Raw genomic sequence first — 13,287 nt, 5'->3', positions numbered from 1 at the left:
GAGGGACACATATCCCCTATATCCTATATCCCCTGCAGTGGAAATAAGCCATAAGGAGACCACTCTGATGATTTGCTGGGGAAGGAAGAGTGGAGAAGCATCTGCAAGCTCATGGCATTAATGGTGATGGGAGGAAGAAAGTCTCTCAGCCCAACAGATCCTCATGCTCTGAAATTTACAATCTACCACCCTATGTCACTCTGGGTTTTGTGACATCTCTATGTCCATTGCAGCTCCCAACAGAGAGCAGCTCTGCAGCCCACAGGAGTTCAGCCTGCCCCAGGGATTTGGGCAGCAGCTGCCTTGCCTTTGCCTAAGTCCTGGCCTTAAGCAAGCTGGCAAGGCACCTCTAAAGTTTGCAGCTTCTTGTGTTTTCTTGGGTCTTGAAATTCCCTCAAAGCTTTACAGAAGAAAAGTTGTTAACACATCTCTGCTAAGTCATCACACAGCTGAGCCCTGAACATTTGTGGCAGCCCTGCCCACAGCTTGTGCTTTGAGTCCTGCCTGGAAAGGCTTGCTCCGGACTGCCCAAGGGCAGCTTTTCCAAACTTTCAGAGAGTGACCACTGTTTTGGCGGATGGGCTTGCCAGCTGGGAGTTCTCCAACATCAGTCAAATTATATTTTTTCTTCACTCCAATTCTCAATCTACATCTCCTCAGATGCATTCACCCCCTCATACTGCCAGACAAGCTCCAGGACATGAGCTTGGGGAAAGCCATGACAGGGGCTCCTTTGGTCCTGACAGCAAATGCAGCTTGTGCTGCTCACACCTCTCACCACCTCCTTCCCCAGGCTTAACAGAGCACCAAAATTTCACGTGCTCTTAATTTTCCTGCTCTTAATTTTTTATCTCTTGCCTGCACAATCTCTTTTTAAAGCTAGACAGTCTTGCCTCCAAGGGGATTTACAATCCAGCACACTGAGGTCAATAGCTTGACTTCAGAGCTGCTTTTGGCTTCCAGGATGCTCCATGGCCTCACAAGCCATGGTGTGACAGCTTAGAGCTGAGGTCTCCCAAGTGCCCCTTGGCTGGGAACTGCATTAGCAATCTGAGTTGACCATAAATAAAGGCTGCTGAGTTTAAGATATCATTCATAAAAGGAACTTCAAGGCATTTAAATCCTGTTTCCTCTCCACGCTTCCCATAGGTTTTAGATGACATCTACCTGAATCTATATATTTTCCACCCACTCCCCCACTCCTTTTCATCAGACCTTTCTTTGGTCCATTTTCAATCTGTTTACATGGCTTTTGGGAAGATATTTTAGTGACTGTGTTTCATCACAGTGCCCAGGCTTATTTGGGTTTATGTCTTTGGACAGTCTCCAAAGGACTTCATTCAAGCGACTTAATTAGTAACCATTAATAAAATGTATAAAGAGATGCTTAGGAGAAAATCAGATCACAATCCCAAGTATTTTAATAAGGCCATTAGTCTGCAATTATATGTGAGATAGAAAAATGTTACAAAACCATCCTGCGCCAGCCTGGGGTGGTTTGAATAAACACCAAAAAAAAGTAGGTGCTGGCATCCTCCTAAGTTTCTGGCACTGGTAGTGGTACTGCAGAGCTGCTGCTCTTCTTGGTGCCCTCTGCACCTTCTCTCTCTTGAATGTCTGGAGTTAGGATGTCTGCAGGGTCTCAAGGGTGGCAAGCACACATTTGTCAGCTACATGCATGCTTCATAAGCCATGGACCCTGTGAGGCCTGGTCTTGAAAGCATTCCTCTAAAAAAATATGACTGGGTATGCTTTGGAGAGGACTCTTTGGGAAAGGCCACCAAGAAACACCTCTCTTTTTGCACCTGCTCTTGAACTCTCCTCCAGCCAAAACAGCTATAGACCTATCTGACCACCCTATGGGAGTGATCTTTGTTTGAGTGCACATTGAACTCAGAGCTTTAATTCCCCAGTTGCCCACTCAATGTATGTGCTGGTGGTTGAAGCCAGTAGCTTTCTCTTCCAGCAAAAAACCCAACAGGGCAGCAGCAAAGTGCCATGAGTTCATGGGGAAAGCTCCATCTTGAGCCAAGTAGTGTGACAAAGTCCAGCCTCACATCCAGCCCCATCCCAGACAGGACCAATGCACCAGCACCTCTTCCTGACTGCAGCGGGAATGGGTCAGCAGCTGCTGCATGGCAGCTCAATCCCATTTTCCCCCTTTGGAGGAGCCTCTCCTGAACCTAATATATATTTGTTATCTTTATCAACTACGTCTCCTTTGGTTTCTAAAAGTTCATGGTGAATTCTCTAAAGTAATATCTCTCCTTTTCTGTCATTACAAATCCATGTCAGCAAATGACAGGAGATCACCCCTCACTCCTATGCACCAAAGCTTGTATTTCCTTTACTGCAAATGTTCTTAGTGCTTGAAGTAATTTAAACTTTCCCTCTAACATGTTGACATACTTTCAGAATCTGGACAGAAGCATACAGACACCAAGAACTTTTATGGAAATATTCAGTCTCCCAAGGAAGGCTTAGGTAAGAAATTAATTACTGTGATTGGCCCACAATGACAAGCACTGACCCATCGAGACACGAGTAGCTGGCAAGCAGGATGAGTAAGAGCAGTTTAGTTCTCTCCAGCCTCTCCCAGAATGAAGACCAGTCTTGCAAAGTGCTGCAATAAACTCTGGACATTTAGAAGTTTATAGCCTTTTGTTTTACTGAAGGAACAGCTCATGTGAAACTTCCATTGTGGGGAAAAAATGAAAAAAGAAAAACAACAAATAAAGCACTGAGGATACAGCAATGCTTCTACTCTGGCATAGGGTAGGGACTTTGCTGAGCCCTGGTGTGACAGTCCCAGGCTGGATTGCAGGACACCCCATGGCCTCCCAGCCCAGCTGTGCCACAGCTGCAGAGCAATGGTGGGACAGCTGTGTCACTGGTGTGAAGGAGCTCTGGCCCCTCCCAGAAGACACACTGGAACAAACTCAGACACAGACACCTCTAATAAGGGACTGAGAAGATTAATATTCGCATTGAAAGAGAAAAGGCTAGAAAAACAACTAGTTCTCTCACTGTATTTGGTGTCTTGCCTGACTTTTTGGACTTTTCAGATACACTTTTCTGTGTATCTGAAAGCTTCCTTCCTTTGACTAACACATTCATCTCATAAATGCAAAGCTTCTCCATAAAAACACGGTATTGCTAGTCCACATCTTGCTTGGAACAGTAACATAAACACGAGGCAATGGGGCAGGCACTGAGAAGCATTAATATAATTTTGTGTCTCTCTTATGCCAAAGAAACACATAGAACTAGCATTTTTATTTCCTTACTTCTGCCTTTTGGAATGAAACTGTAATCACTCTACTCCAGAACAGGAATTTAAATTGGACATGGGGCTTGAGCTTGGGGAACTATATTCCAACCATTCTACGATTTTATGGCTGCCTGGGAGGGCTGGCTGATCTGCAGACTGCTGGAGAAAGCCAAGTGGACAAGCCTGTGGGATGAGCAGCACCTGAAATGCTCTTCAGGCCCTTCATGTTACAGAAGGGGCTGGTTCTGAAAGCACCAAAAACGTTGAGGTTATGTCCACCAAAGACCAACCATAGGCAAAGTTTGTGAGTAGCCAGATCAACACAGGAACATGCATTATGGCACATGCTGGTTTTGACCGGGGTACCATTAATTTTCTTCACAGTAGCTGGTATAGAACTGTATTTTGGATTTGTGCTGGAAACAGTGTTGATAACACTGGGATGTTTAAATTATTGCTGAGCAGCTCTTACACAGAGTTGAGGCCTTTTCTGCCTCTCACACTGAGTGGGTGGGTTGGGAGGGGACACAGCTGGGACAGCTGACCTAAGCTGACCACAGGGATATTCCAGACCAGATTGCATCATGCTCAGCATATAAAGCCAGAGGAAGAAGGAGGAAGGGGAGCTGTTAGAAGTCATGGTGTTCATCTTCCCAAAACATGTGATAGATCCCTGTTTTCCTGGGGATTGCTGAACACAGCCATGGGAAGTGGTGAATTAATTCCTTGTTTTGCTTTGCATGCATATGCAGCATTTGCTTTACCTATTAAACTGTCTTTATCTTATCTTATGAGTTCTCTTGCTGTTTTTTCTTCTGATTCTTTCCTCATTCCACTGGAGGGAAGAGAGTAAATGGCTGTGTAGGGTTTAGTTTAGGCTGGGGTTGAACCACAACACAGCAGTGAAAAAAGACCCCTAACCGTAGTCCAGTGATGACTTCTTGAGAGCTGTGCATACAGAGCCAATTCCTGAGAAAGTCTCTCTTCAAGGATACTCAGTGGCATTAATCTTCCTTCATAAGACAGTGAAATTAAAAGAGAAAACATTCAGCACTGACAAAGATTGTTTTTTAAACACCATCATTATCCCAGGTGAGTCAACTGCCACACTGTTATCATTGCTACCAAGGAGTTAGATATGGATTTTAAAAAAAAAAACACATGCTATTTATATGAGTCAGAAAACTGTACACAGCTGTGTTAGACAGGGAAACCAGTGCAGGATACCTCTTTCTTTCCTTGAGGCATTGGTCATGAGCAGGATTAGGAACCTCTTCTGTAATTTCTACATTTTCTACGTTGCCTCTCTGGCTGAGCCACAGGAGTGCTCACTGTGCTCCCACCCAAAGGACTGGGGTTTGCTCTAGGGCAGCTGCCAGGATACAGCAGAGGCTGTTCCTGGGAGCACAGCCTTTATGTGGGGCCAGGCTGTCCATGGGCTGTGGGGCAAGGGTTGCTAACACCCTCCCAGTGTCCTGGTTTGCAGCCATGTGGTGCAGCTTTGTCCACCACCACCAGGACCAGGCAGAGGTGCTGCTCCAAGAGGGAATGGGGAGATGCTGCTCCAGGGCCACCCACTGCTGTGGGACACAATCCAGCCTTGCTGCTGGCAGGAGGGAAGACAGGAGGTTGTATCAAACACCACAGAGCACCTGCTACATAGAAAATCTCTTTTCAAATATATTTCCAGAGCCATTGTGCATCTGTTCTCACTGGAAGCAGCAACACCTTGTCCTCTCACATCCCACAGACAGGCATGTGGGCTGTCATCACTGCTCTGTGCCCTGTGCCATCACTCCATGTGCCCTGTCACAGCCTCCTGGGCCCCCATCTCCCTTGCCACCAGCAGGAACAAAGTCTCTGCCACTCCAGCTGCAGTCAAGCCATGCTGTAGGTCTTTCCTGTGTACTGGGAAATAGGTTCCTCTTATTCCAGGTATGCCCAGTGCCCAGCTCAGGATGGTGCTCATCTCAGCTGGCTCTCCTGGATGCTGAAATAATCCAAGTGATCTGTCCTCCTACTGCACAGGGGCTCAGCAGGGCCCACAGACCCTCAGGGTTGGTCAGAAAACTCAGTCCCCAAACCTGCTCATGAGGTGTTACCTGTACGTGCAACCTCAGCTCTGAGCTGGGACACATCAGACTAAGCCCTACCTGAGCAGAAGAGGGTTCCTCCTGCAGGAATTTCTCATCAAATTTTGAGTATGAGCTCTAAACCACAGGAGATTTCAATTTTAAGGGGCAGGGTTTCAATAAATGCATTTTGTTCCTCTGTGTTCTAGTTCCAGTTTAACACTTCTGAAAATGTTCAGCAGGATTCAGGCTACTGGCATGGAAAGTTGCTATGTGCAGCACAATTAAAAGGAGTGAAGAAGAAGGTCATACCTTCTGCAGTGGTATTGGGCAAATGATCAGTAACTGTTGCTACAAGAGGAGGACAGTGAAAGTATTACAGGCTTTCAGATGTTTGAGTTCATCAGATCTAGCAAGCCAGATGGTCTGGGCTCTTGACTTTCAGGCATTTTCCATGTGAGACATTCCCTCACAAAACCCCTTTGCTCCTCGTCACCAGCCACCAGCCACAAGGAGCCACTCCGTGGCTTCAAGGAGCTGTGGTGACCCAGCTACCTCGGCACCACAGCCCTGGACCCACAGTACTCACTCCACAACTAATCCCTGGGAGAAAATGGCCCCAAAATTGAAAATAACTGCACACAGGAATTTCTGATTTCTATCTTTCAGAGACTTGGCTTAATAGAAACAAATAAATTAGCCTGGAGCTGCATAACACTTGTGCAACTGTGAACGCACTGCAGATGACTCTGATGAAGCTGTTGTTTGCTTCTTCAGGAAAAACACTTAGTGTGAGGTTTTCAAACCTGAGCAGCATGTAAATAGCAGCGAGACAGGAAGATGCTGTTCTGAGCCAACACCTTACACTGCTACTCATCTTCTAGCGCGCTCCAGGGATGCAGGGGAGAAAACCAGAGAGGCAGCAGCAGTTCTCAACATTTTCTGTCCCAACAGACAGCCCAGAATAGATGTTGGCATTGAAAAGTTCACACGAAACCATAGGTAAAGCAAAGTTCACTGAGGCAAGTAGATGAGTAAGACTCATCTTGAGGGGGTGACGGAGAGAAAGGGGGGAGGCCTGGAGGAGGTAAGACTTCAAGGCAGATAGAAAGCAGAGGGACTTCAGTTCATAGCCAAGGAAATGCATAAATGCTGCATCCACCCCAACAATTTTCACTTGAGCTCACTTCATGGTGTCTGTATATAGCAGTTGAAGTACCTCTAAAAGCTATAATGAAGAGTACCAGAATGCAGCTTAATTTCTTGGCTCACTGTTGGGGCAGTAATTTTGTCAGTCTTGCCTCAGCTCAGCATTCCATGCTTTTAAGTAAAAGTGCTTGAGATATTTTTAACTTCATTGTCCTTTGAAGGAAACATGACTCTTGAAATTGAACTGTCTCAATCATATTGTAGAAAAATCTTTGAGCCCAGTGACCCAAGTCCAACAGGTGGAGTAGTAGCAAATCTAATGAGGATGACATTACTCCAAGACCCACGCATACCAGCAGCATGAGGAAGAAAAAGGCAGCAGCCTAGGCTTCTGGAACACCAATTGCTGGAAAAAAAAAAAAGGTGGAAATGGAATCTTCTGCTGTCTTTCTTAAAATAGAAACAATCACCTGGAGTGTTCTTGCACTACTCATGGGTCATGCCTCCAGACTAGAAAGTCAAAATTTGGCAGAGGCAACACTCCTGAGTGAGACTTAAGTGCTTGGTGTGTGTTGTGGGCTACACAGGTATCTCAGTCAGAGGCAATTAGGACTACTGTCCAAGTCCATTTAGGAAGTTTTGGGTCTCCCCAGCAACATAGATTTCTGCTGCTCAGTCACGCCACAGCTGGGAAAGGAGAGGTGGCCAGTGCCACTGCCTGGTGAGAACAATCTGTGAGGTGACAACACTGTGCCACACAAAGAGGGACGTAACTCTGGGTGGATACTGGGCCAGAGGCCCGTGAGTGACAGGAGAGAGCCACAAACACCCCTTTCAACTCACCTGCATGCACATGTGTGCACACAGCCTCCTGCCTCAGACAAAAAAAGAGGATTAAAGATCCCTGTTAGCTGTGAAATGAGCATATTCCTGTCACCAGCTGTGTGAACACCCCTGAGCCAGACAGCCAGGTTGGAGCAGGAATCCCAGATGTACAATAAAAATCACCAGTACTGATGATGCAAGAACCACAAAAGCCCTTCAGGATAGAAGTGGTGGGAGGGAAGAAGAGGGGCAGAGACAACACAGAAAGAGATGATGCTGCAGCAAACTGTTGCTAAGGAGGGATCCTGTTTGCTGAGGATCCTCAGGCTGAGGCAGTGGGGAGAAATGGGAGAAGGGCGGGCACTGGCTAGAGAAGAGTGTTAACATTTGGGTTTGTTTCATAGAATCATAGAACCCCTCCTCCTGTTCAAATTGAGCAACTGTTCCCACAGCCAGCCTTGCCTCCAGGATGCTTTGCTCCCTTCCTGTAGTGCAGAACTGTCCAGTAGTGCAGAAGGAAAAGAACACCCCCTCCCTGCCCCGAGAGGTGTCCGTGGCAGGTGCTGAACCAGCTTCTCTGAGATTTAGAGCCACTTTAATGAATGACTTTACAACCACAGCTACTGAAGGGCTGTGCCTCATAGAACACCATGGCGAGAGCCCCAGCAGCACAGTTCCCCACAGAGCAGACAGGATCATTTTCTGGGGAAGGGAGGAGGGACAGAGGTAATGACAGCCCTGCTGCTCCACGGTTTCTTGGCATGAAAATATGAATGGGTTACTCTGAAAACCATAACGACACTTTTGAAAATTGATGGCTTTTTTATCACCATTTTTCTCAAAATGGTTATTTTTCCTCTCCTATCTCCTGATAGTGCTCCACCCAGATGAGCCCCTTGGACTCCCTGTGCATGGTGCAGTGTGAAGATTGTGGAGAGACACCACAAGGTGAGGTATGGCAGTATGATCCTCTGGCCCCCTCCACAGCCCTTGCTCTGTCAGGCATGCCTGCACAAGTCACTCTCCTGACTTTAAAACCCGCATCTCGTCTCCTCATGGGCAGCACCAATTGCCCAACTGATGCAGAAGAAAACGGCAGCAGGATCCATCCTTCCGGTGACAAGCTGCAAAACTTGTGTTCTAACATGACCAAAATTTAATTAAAGCAAAACAGGATCAAAACAGTAATTTTAAAGAGGAATTTGGCAGGATGCTGGATTTATCCAATCAGCCTGCTTTATGGGATACGGTGCCTGAAGTCACAATCTTGCCAAATAGAGAGAGCTCCTCTACACCAGATTATGCCTGAAGTAAAGCAGAAGAAGGACTTGGACCTGAAAGTTCCAGTCTAATACCTAACCAGCAGATGAGAGAGTTATTATGCTACCACCCACTCTTGGAGTCAGAATGTTTTGCTGTATAAAATCTGTTGCAGATGTGATTTGCATGGCAAAAATTCCCTGCAGACTAAGCTCACATCTCTGTGGACTGTGCAGGTTTGGGATGTGCCTTTTTCCATACTACTGGAAAAAGGGACAGGGAAGGTTAAGGCTGGGGAGAAGGGAATCAATATCAGCAGGATCTGAGTCTCACATGAATCTTATCTGCCATGAGCTGTGGTAGCTTCTCTGAGGAGTCTGTACTGATTCTGCAAGCTGCTGTGCATAGATAATCCTGAAGCTGACTGAGTTCCATTTTGGCCACCACTGTGAAAACAGGTGAGTTTTGTAAAAAAAAAATAAAGTTACCAAGGCCAAGCAGGCATACCCTGCTTAGATGGTATGGATATGAATTAAAGGTTTTTTTGGAAGTTTGCAGGTTGTGCTGGCCAGAAAAGTTCTGTTTACTTCACATCCAGCAGGCAAGTTTGTTTTCATGTCAGTGTAGGATAAGTCAGCTTGGGAAGAATCCCCAGCAGATGTCTAGTCCAGCATGCTGCTCCAAACAGGGTCATCCATGAGGTCTTTATGGCCATAAATTAGGGCTTTATGCAGCCAGGTATTGAAAAGCCCCAGAGATACAGAGTATTTTAACAATACTGTCACGAGGGCATCCTGACTTGCAGGAAGCAGGATGGAAGATTTATTGCATCTGAGTGGCACATTTTAGACACTGCACCTCAAATACTGGCTGTAGTGACAGCAACTGTGGTGTGAAAGCACAATAAATACCATTTGCAAACAATCCTTTTAAGCTGCAGAAGTGGAGGGCATAGCAACTCAGCCAAAGACGGCAAAGCGAAGAGTGAGGAGCTTGGGAAGCAGTGGTAGTAGGGAGGGACAAACAGGTTTGGGAACTGGACAGGATGCCGAGACTGTGGCTGGAAACCAAAGGAAAAAACATGAGCACAGGCTGGAGAGATCCATGAGGGAACATCAGGACTGATGGACAAGGAGGTGAGGGGATATTAAGAGGGAACACTAGCATTTATACAAGCTATTTGAAATTTTTACCAAAGAGCTAGATGACACATAGGACTGAAAAGAAGAATTAAGGAGTTGGTGTTGGAGGTAATGGCAAAGAAACAAGCTGGGAATGAACCAGGTTTGGGAACTATGGCACCTCTCCCCATTCTGCACATGGGGCAGAAAGCCTGTGAAGAAGTGGGAGAACCAGGAGTTTGAGCAATGAAACCTGTTGGTATATTCTTTCATTTTGAGGTTCTAACAGCTTACTACTGACCTGTTTCTCTGCCATGTTGTGACAGCCAAGGCCTGCAACATGTCCAATGTTTAACAAGGGCAAATATACACCACCCAGTTGATTTTGGGGTAGGAAGAAGGAGAGGATTTTATGAGCGATATTGCACTAACCACTGTATTAAAGAAGTTGTACTGTTAATAAAACCCACTGCAAATATCACAATCTAAATTGCTTATGCAGGTTTAATTCAGCCTTGCCTCTGTGTGCAGTGCAATCTATTCTAAATTAAATGATCACGTGGATTAGTATCTTGCTCCACAAGACCTCTGCTGCAAAGCAAACATAAGGAAGTCATTAAGTTCCTCCCCAAGGAGCTTCCAGTCTTGGGAAAACCAGACAAGGGGATGTGAAGAGAGCCATTCCAGGAAGGAGGTGGGGAGGGAGCACTTAGGATAACGAGCTTCAATAGAGCAGAAGCATTTACAACTAAACTATTTTTGGAGAATTACATTTGGACAAGAGAGGGCTCCATGAACACTCTATAGAAGCCTTCCAGTGCCTAAAGAGGCCTACAAGGAAGACTGAGACAGACTTTTTACAAAGACGCATAGTGACAGGACAAGGAGGAATGGCTTTACACTGAAAGAGGGTAGGTTTAGATTAGATATTAGGAAAATATTGTGAGGGTGGCTAGGCACTGAAACAGGTTGCCCAGAAAAGCTGTGGATGACCCATTCCTGGCAGTGTTCAAGGCCAGATTGGAAGTAGATGAGTTTTAAGGTCTCTCCAACTCAAACCAATCTATAATTCTGATTGGAAGTAGATGAGTTTTAAGGTCTCTCCAACTCAAACCAATCTATAATTCTGTGAGTCTATGAATTATTTTTTTCTTGGGGCCGGAGTAATATTAAGAAAATGAGGTAAAAATAATTAAAAGCAAGAAACAAGTTTCAAGGGGAACACAACCAGGGGATCCACTGACACACAACGCAAAGCAAAGGGAAGGTTTCAGCACTGGAAGATAAAAATGTGAAGCAAAACAATGGTGGTTTCGTGGTTATAGCAGTGCATTCCCCCTGCTGCATCTCCTTTATCTTCGAGGAGGGCCAGGCAGTGTCTCTTTATGGATCTGTGGTTAGCTGCTACATCGAACAGCTGACAGCAGCAAAGCCTCTTGCTGTCGTGCGTTGTGTCCCCATTTCCCTAGAGCCAGTGTGAGCACCTTGCCAGCCACAGTCCTTCGGGAATTGCCCACAAACAAACTGCATTTAAAAACTGCTAAAAGGAAGTGAAAATGCCTCCATCTCTCTGCCAGCGTCCCTGTGAGGAGTCATGCTCCCCAGGCGACTCGCACAGCCCTGGATAGTCAGGACAAGCATCCCGGTGTGCACTTTCCACTCAGGCTGTAGCCACACAAGTGCGAGTGTGTTGGATTCTTTCAAAGCTCACAGCTAAAAAGCCTCTGATGGACGTGGGCGGGAGGACTTCTCCCCTTCCATGACTGCCCCAGGCACGGCTAGAGAGTGCATTTACCCAAAAGTGAGCAGTATGGTTCAGGCGACGGCCGAAGTTCGACTGTACAAATCTAATGTAAGGATGGTAAATATAGCCCATGTCACACCGTTTGGGGGCTCCCAAGGGAACGAAGGGGCTGGAGAGCCCTTCACGGGTCATTTGGTCTCATAGCCTAGCAGCTACATCCTCCAGCAGGACACGTGTTGCCCTAGGGACTGGGCAGTGACTCATCACGCTTCTCCAGTGCCATCCACAGAGCTGCTATGGGGCAATCACAGCCTCAGTCAAAGGTGCTGATTAGTCCCATCAAATCCTATAGGGGCACTTTCACCATCCCCAGCCAGGCTAAAGATGTTGCTGTCACCCCTCGCACCTGATGGGTATGAGGGCTTTCTACAGCACCTTTCCCTCCTACCACTCTCACCCACAAAGAGATTAGCCTACGAAGCTGTCGGCAGGAGAGGTGATCCAGGCAGCCCAAGTCCCAACACATATTTCTGAAGTAAATTCTTAAAAATAGGTAGATAAACTCTGCTCTCCACAGGATCTCCTCTTTTCCTTGGCCACATACAAGCCAGCCTATGGCTACCTCAGCCTGTAGGTGCATAAAGAGCAAGGGCACTTTGTCTCCTCCTGCTAGGGCCACAAGTCATACGTGCAGCAAAGGGAAACCTCAGCCCTGCTGCTGAGCTTCCTGCACCCTCCTGACAATTCCCTGAAAGCCCCATTTGCTATTCCAGAGTGGGGGATGGGCACAACCCAACCTCCAGAGAGAGAAGATCCACTGGTATCACTCGTACCCCAGTGAGGACACTCTGAGGAGAACTGTGCCTCAGAGACTTGATCTCAGACCACAGGGGAAGCCACATCGCAGAGATGTGGCAGGGTTTGTAGCTGTGGCCTGGCCATTCATGCTGTGCCTACTGGCAGTGGTCCCTGGAGAAGGATGCTTCCCAATATTAGTCTCCTTTCCAGCTTCCTCCCTGCTTACCCTCACTCCGTCATCTAAGGTTTAAGGTAGTTTATTTAAATGTATATTTTTCTTTAAACCTCTCCCTTCTTAAAATCATCTCTGCTTTGATAAACTTTTTCAACTGTTTTTTGGGTTGTTTGTTTGGTTTTGTGGTGGTTTGTTTTGTGGGTTTTTTTTGTTTTGTTTGTTTGTTTTTGTTTGTTTGGGTGTTTTGTGGTTTTGTTGGTTTTTTTAAAGTGACAACTTTCTGTCTGCTGGGAAAGCAGCCCCGGCCGAGGCATCTCCCTGCGCTCGGCCGCAGCACTAGGCTCCCAGTTCCCCGCTTCGCCTCCAGGCAGGAGCAGGTCCATCCCCAGAAAAGCACGCCCTTGCTGCGGACCCCGGCGCCAAAATTCGCCCAGACACCTTGCGCCGCGCCTCTTCAGCAGAAGGGAAACCTCTCCGGCACCCGAGGAGGGCACGGGGAGCGCAACCCCGGCCGCGCTGCCGCTCGCCGAGCACCGCGGACTCCCGGGGCAGGGGGCGGGCGGGAGGAGGTGGCCAGCCCGGTCCCGCCCCGCGGCTCCGCGCCGGGAAGGCGGCAGGAGGGAGCGGGTCGGGCCGGGAGTCAGCGAGACGGGGACCAGGACCGGGACCGAGCTCGGCTCGGCGGCGGCACGGCCCGACGGGCCGGGGGTAAGTCCTGATTGCTGCCTCCCGCTCCCCTCCCGCCAGGTGCCGACAGTCCCTTATCCCGCAGCCCCCCGCCTCCCTCCCTGCCCGATTTTCCCCAGCCCCCCGGCCCCCCACGGCATCGCGGGGCACACGGCAGCCGGGGCCGGGGGCATCCTGGGGAACGG

Source organism: Sturnus vulgaris, chromosome 2, assembly GCF_052056855.1.
Source record: "Sturnus vulgaris isolate bStuVul1 chromosome 2, bStuVul1.hap1, whole genome shotgun sequence".
NCBI classification, from domain to species: Eukaryota; Metazoa; Chordata; class Aves; order Passeriformes; family Sturnidae; genus Sturnus; species Sturnus vulgaris.
This window is presented reverse-complemented; position numbering follows the sequence as displayed.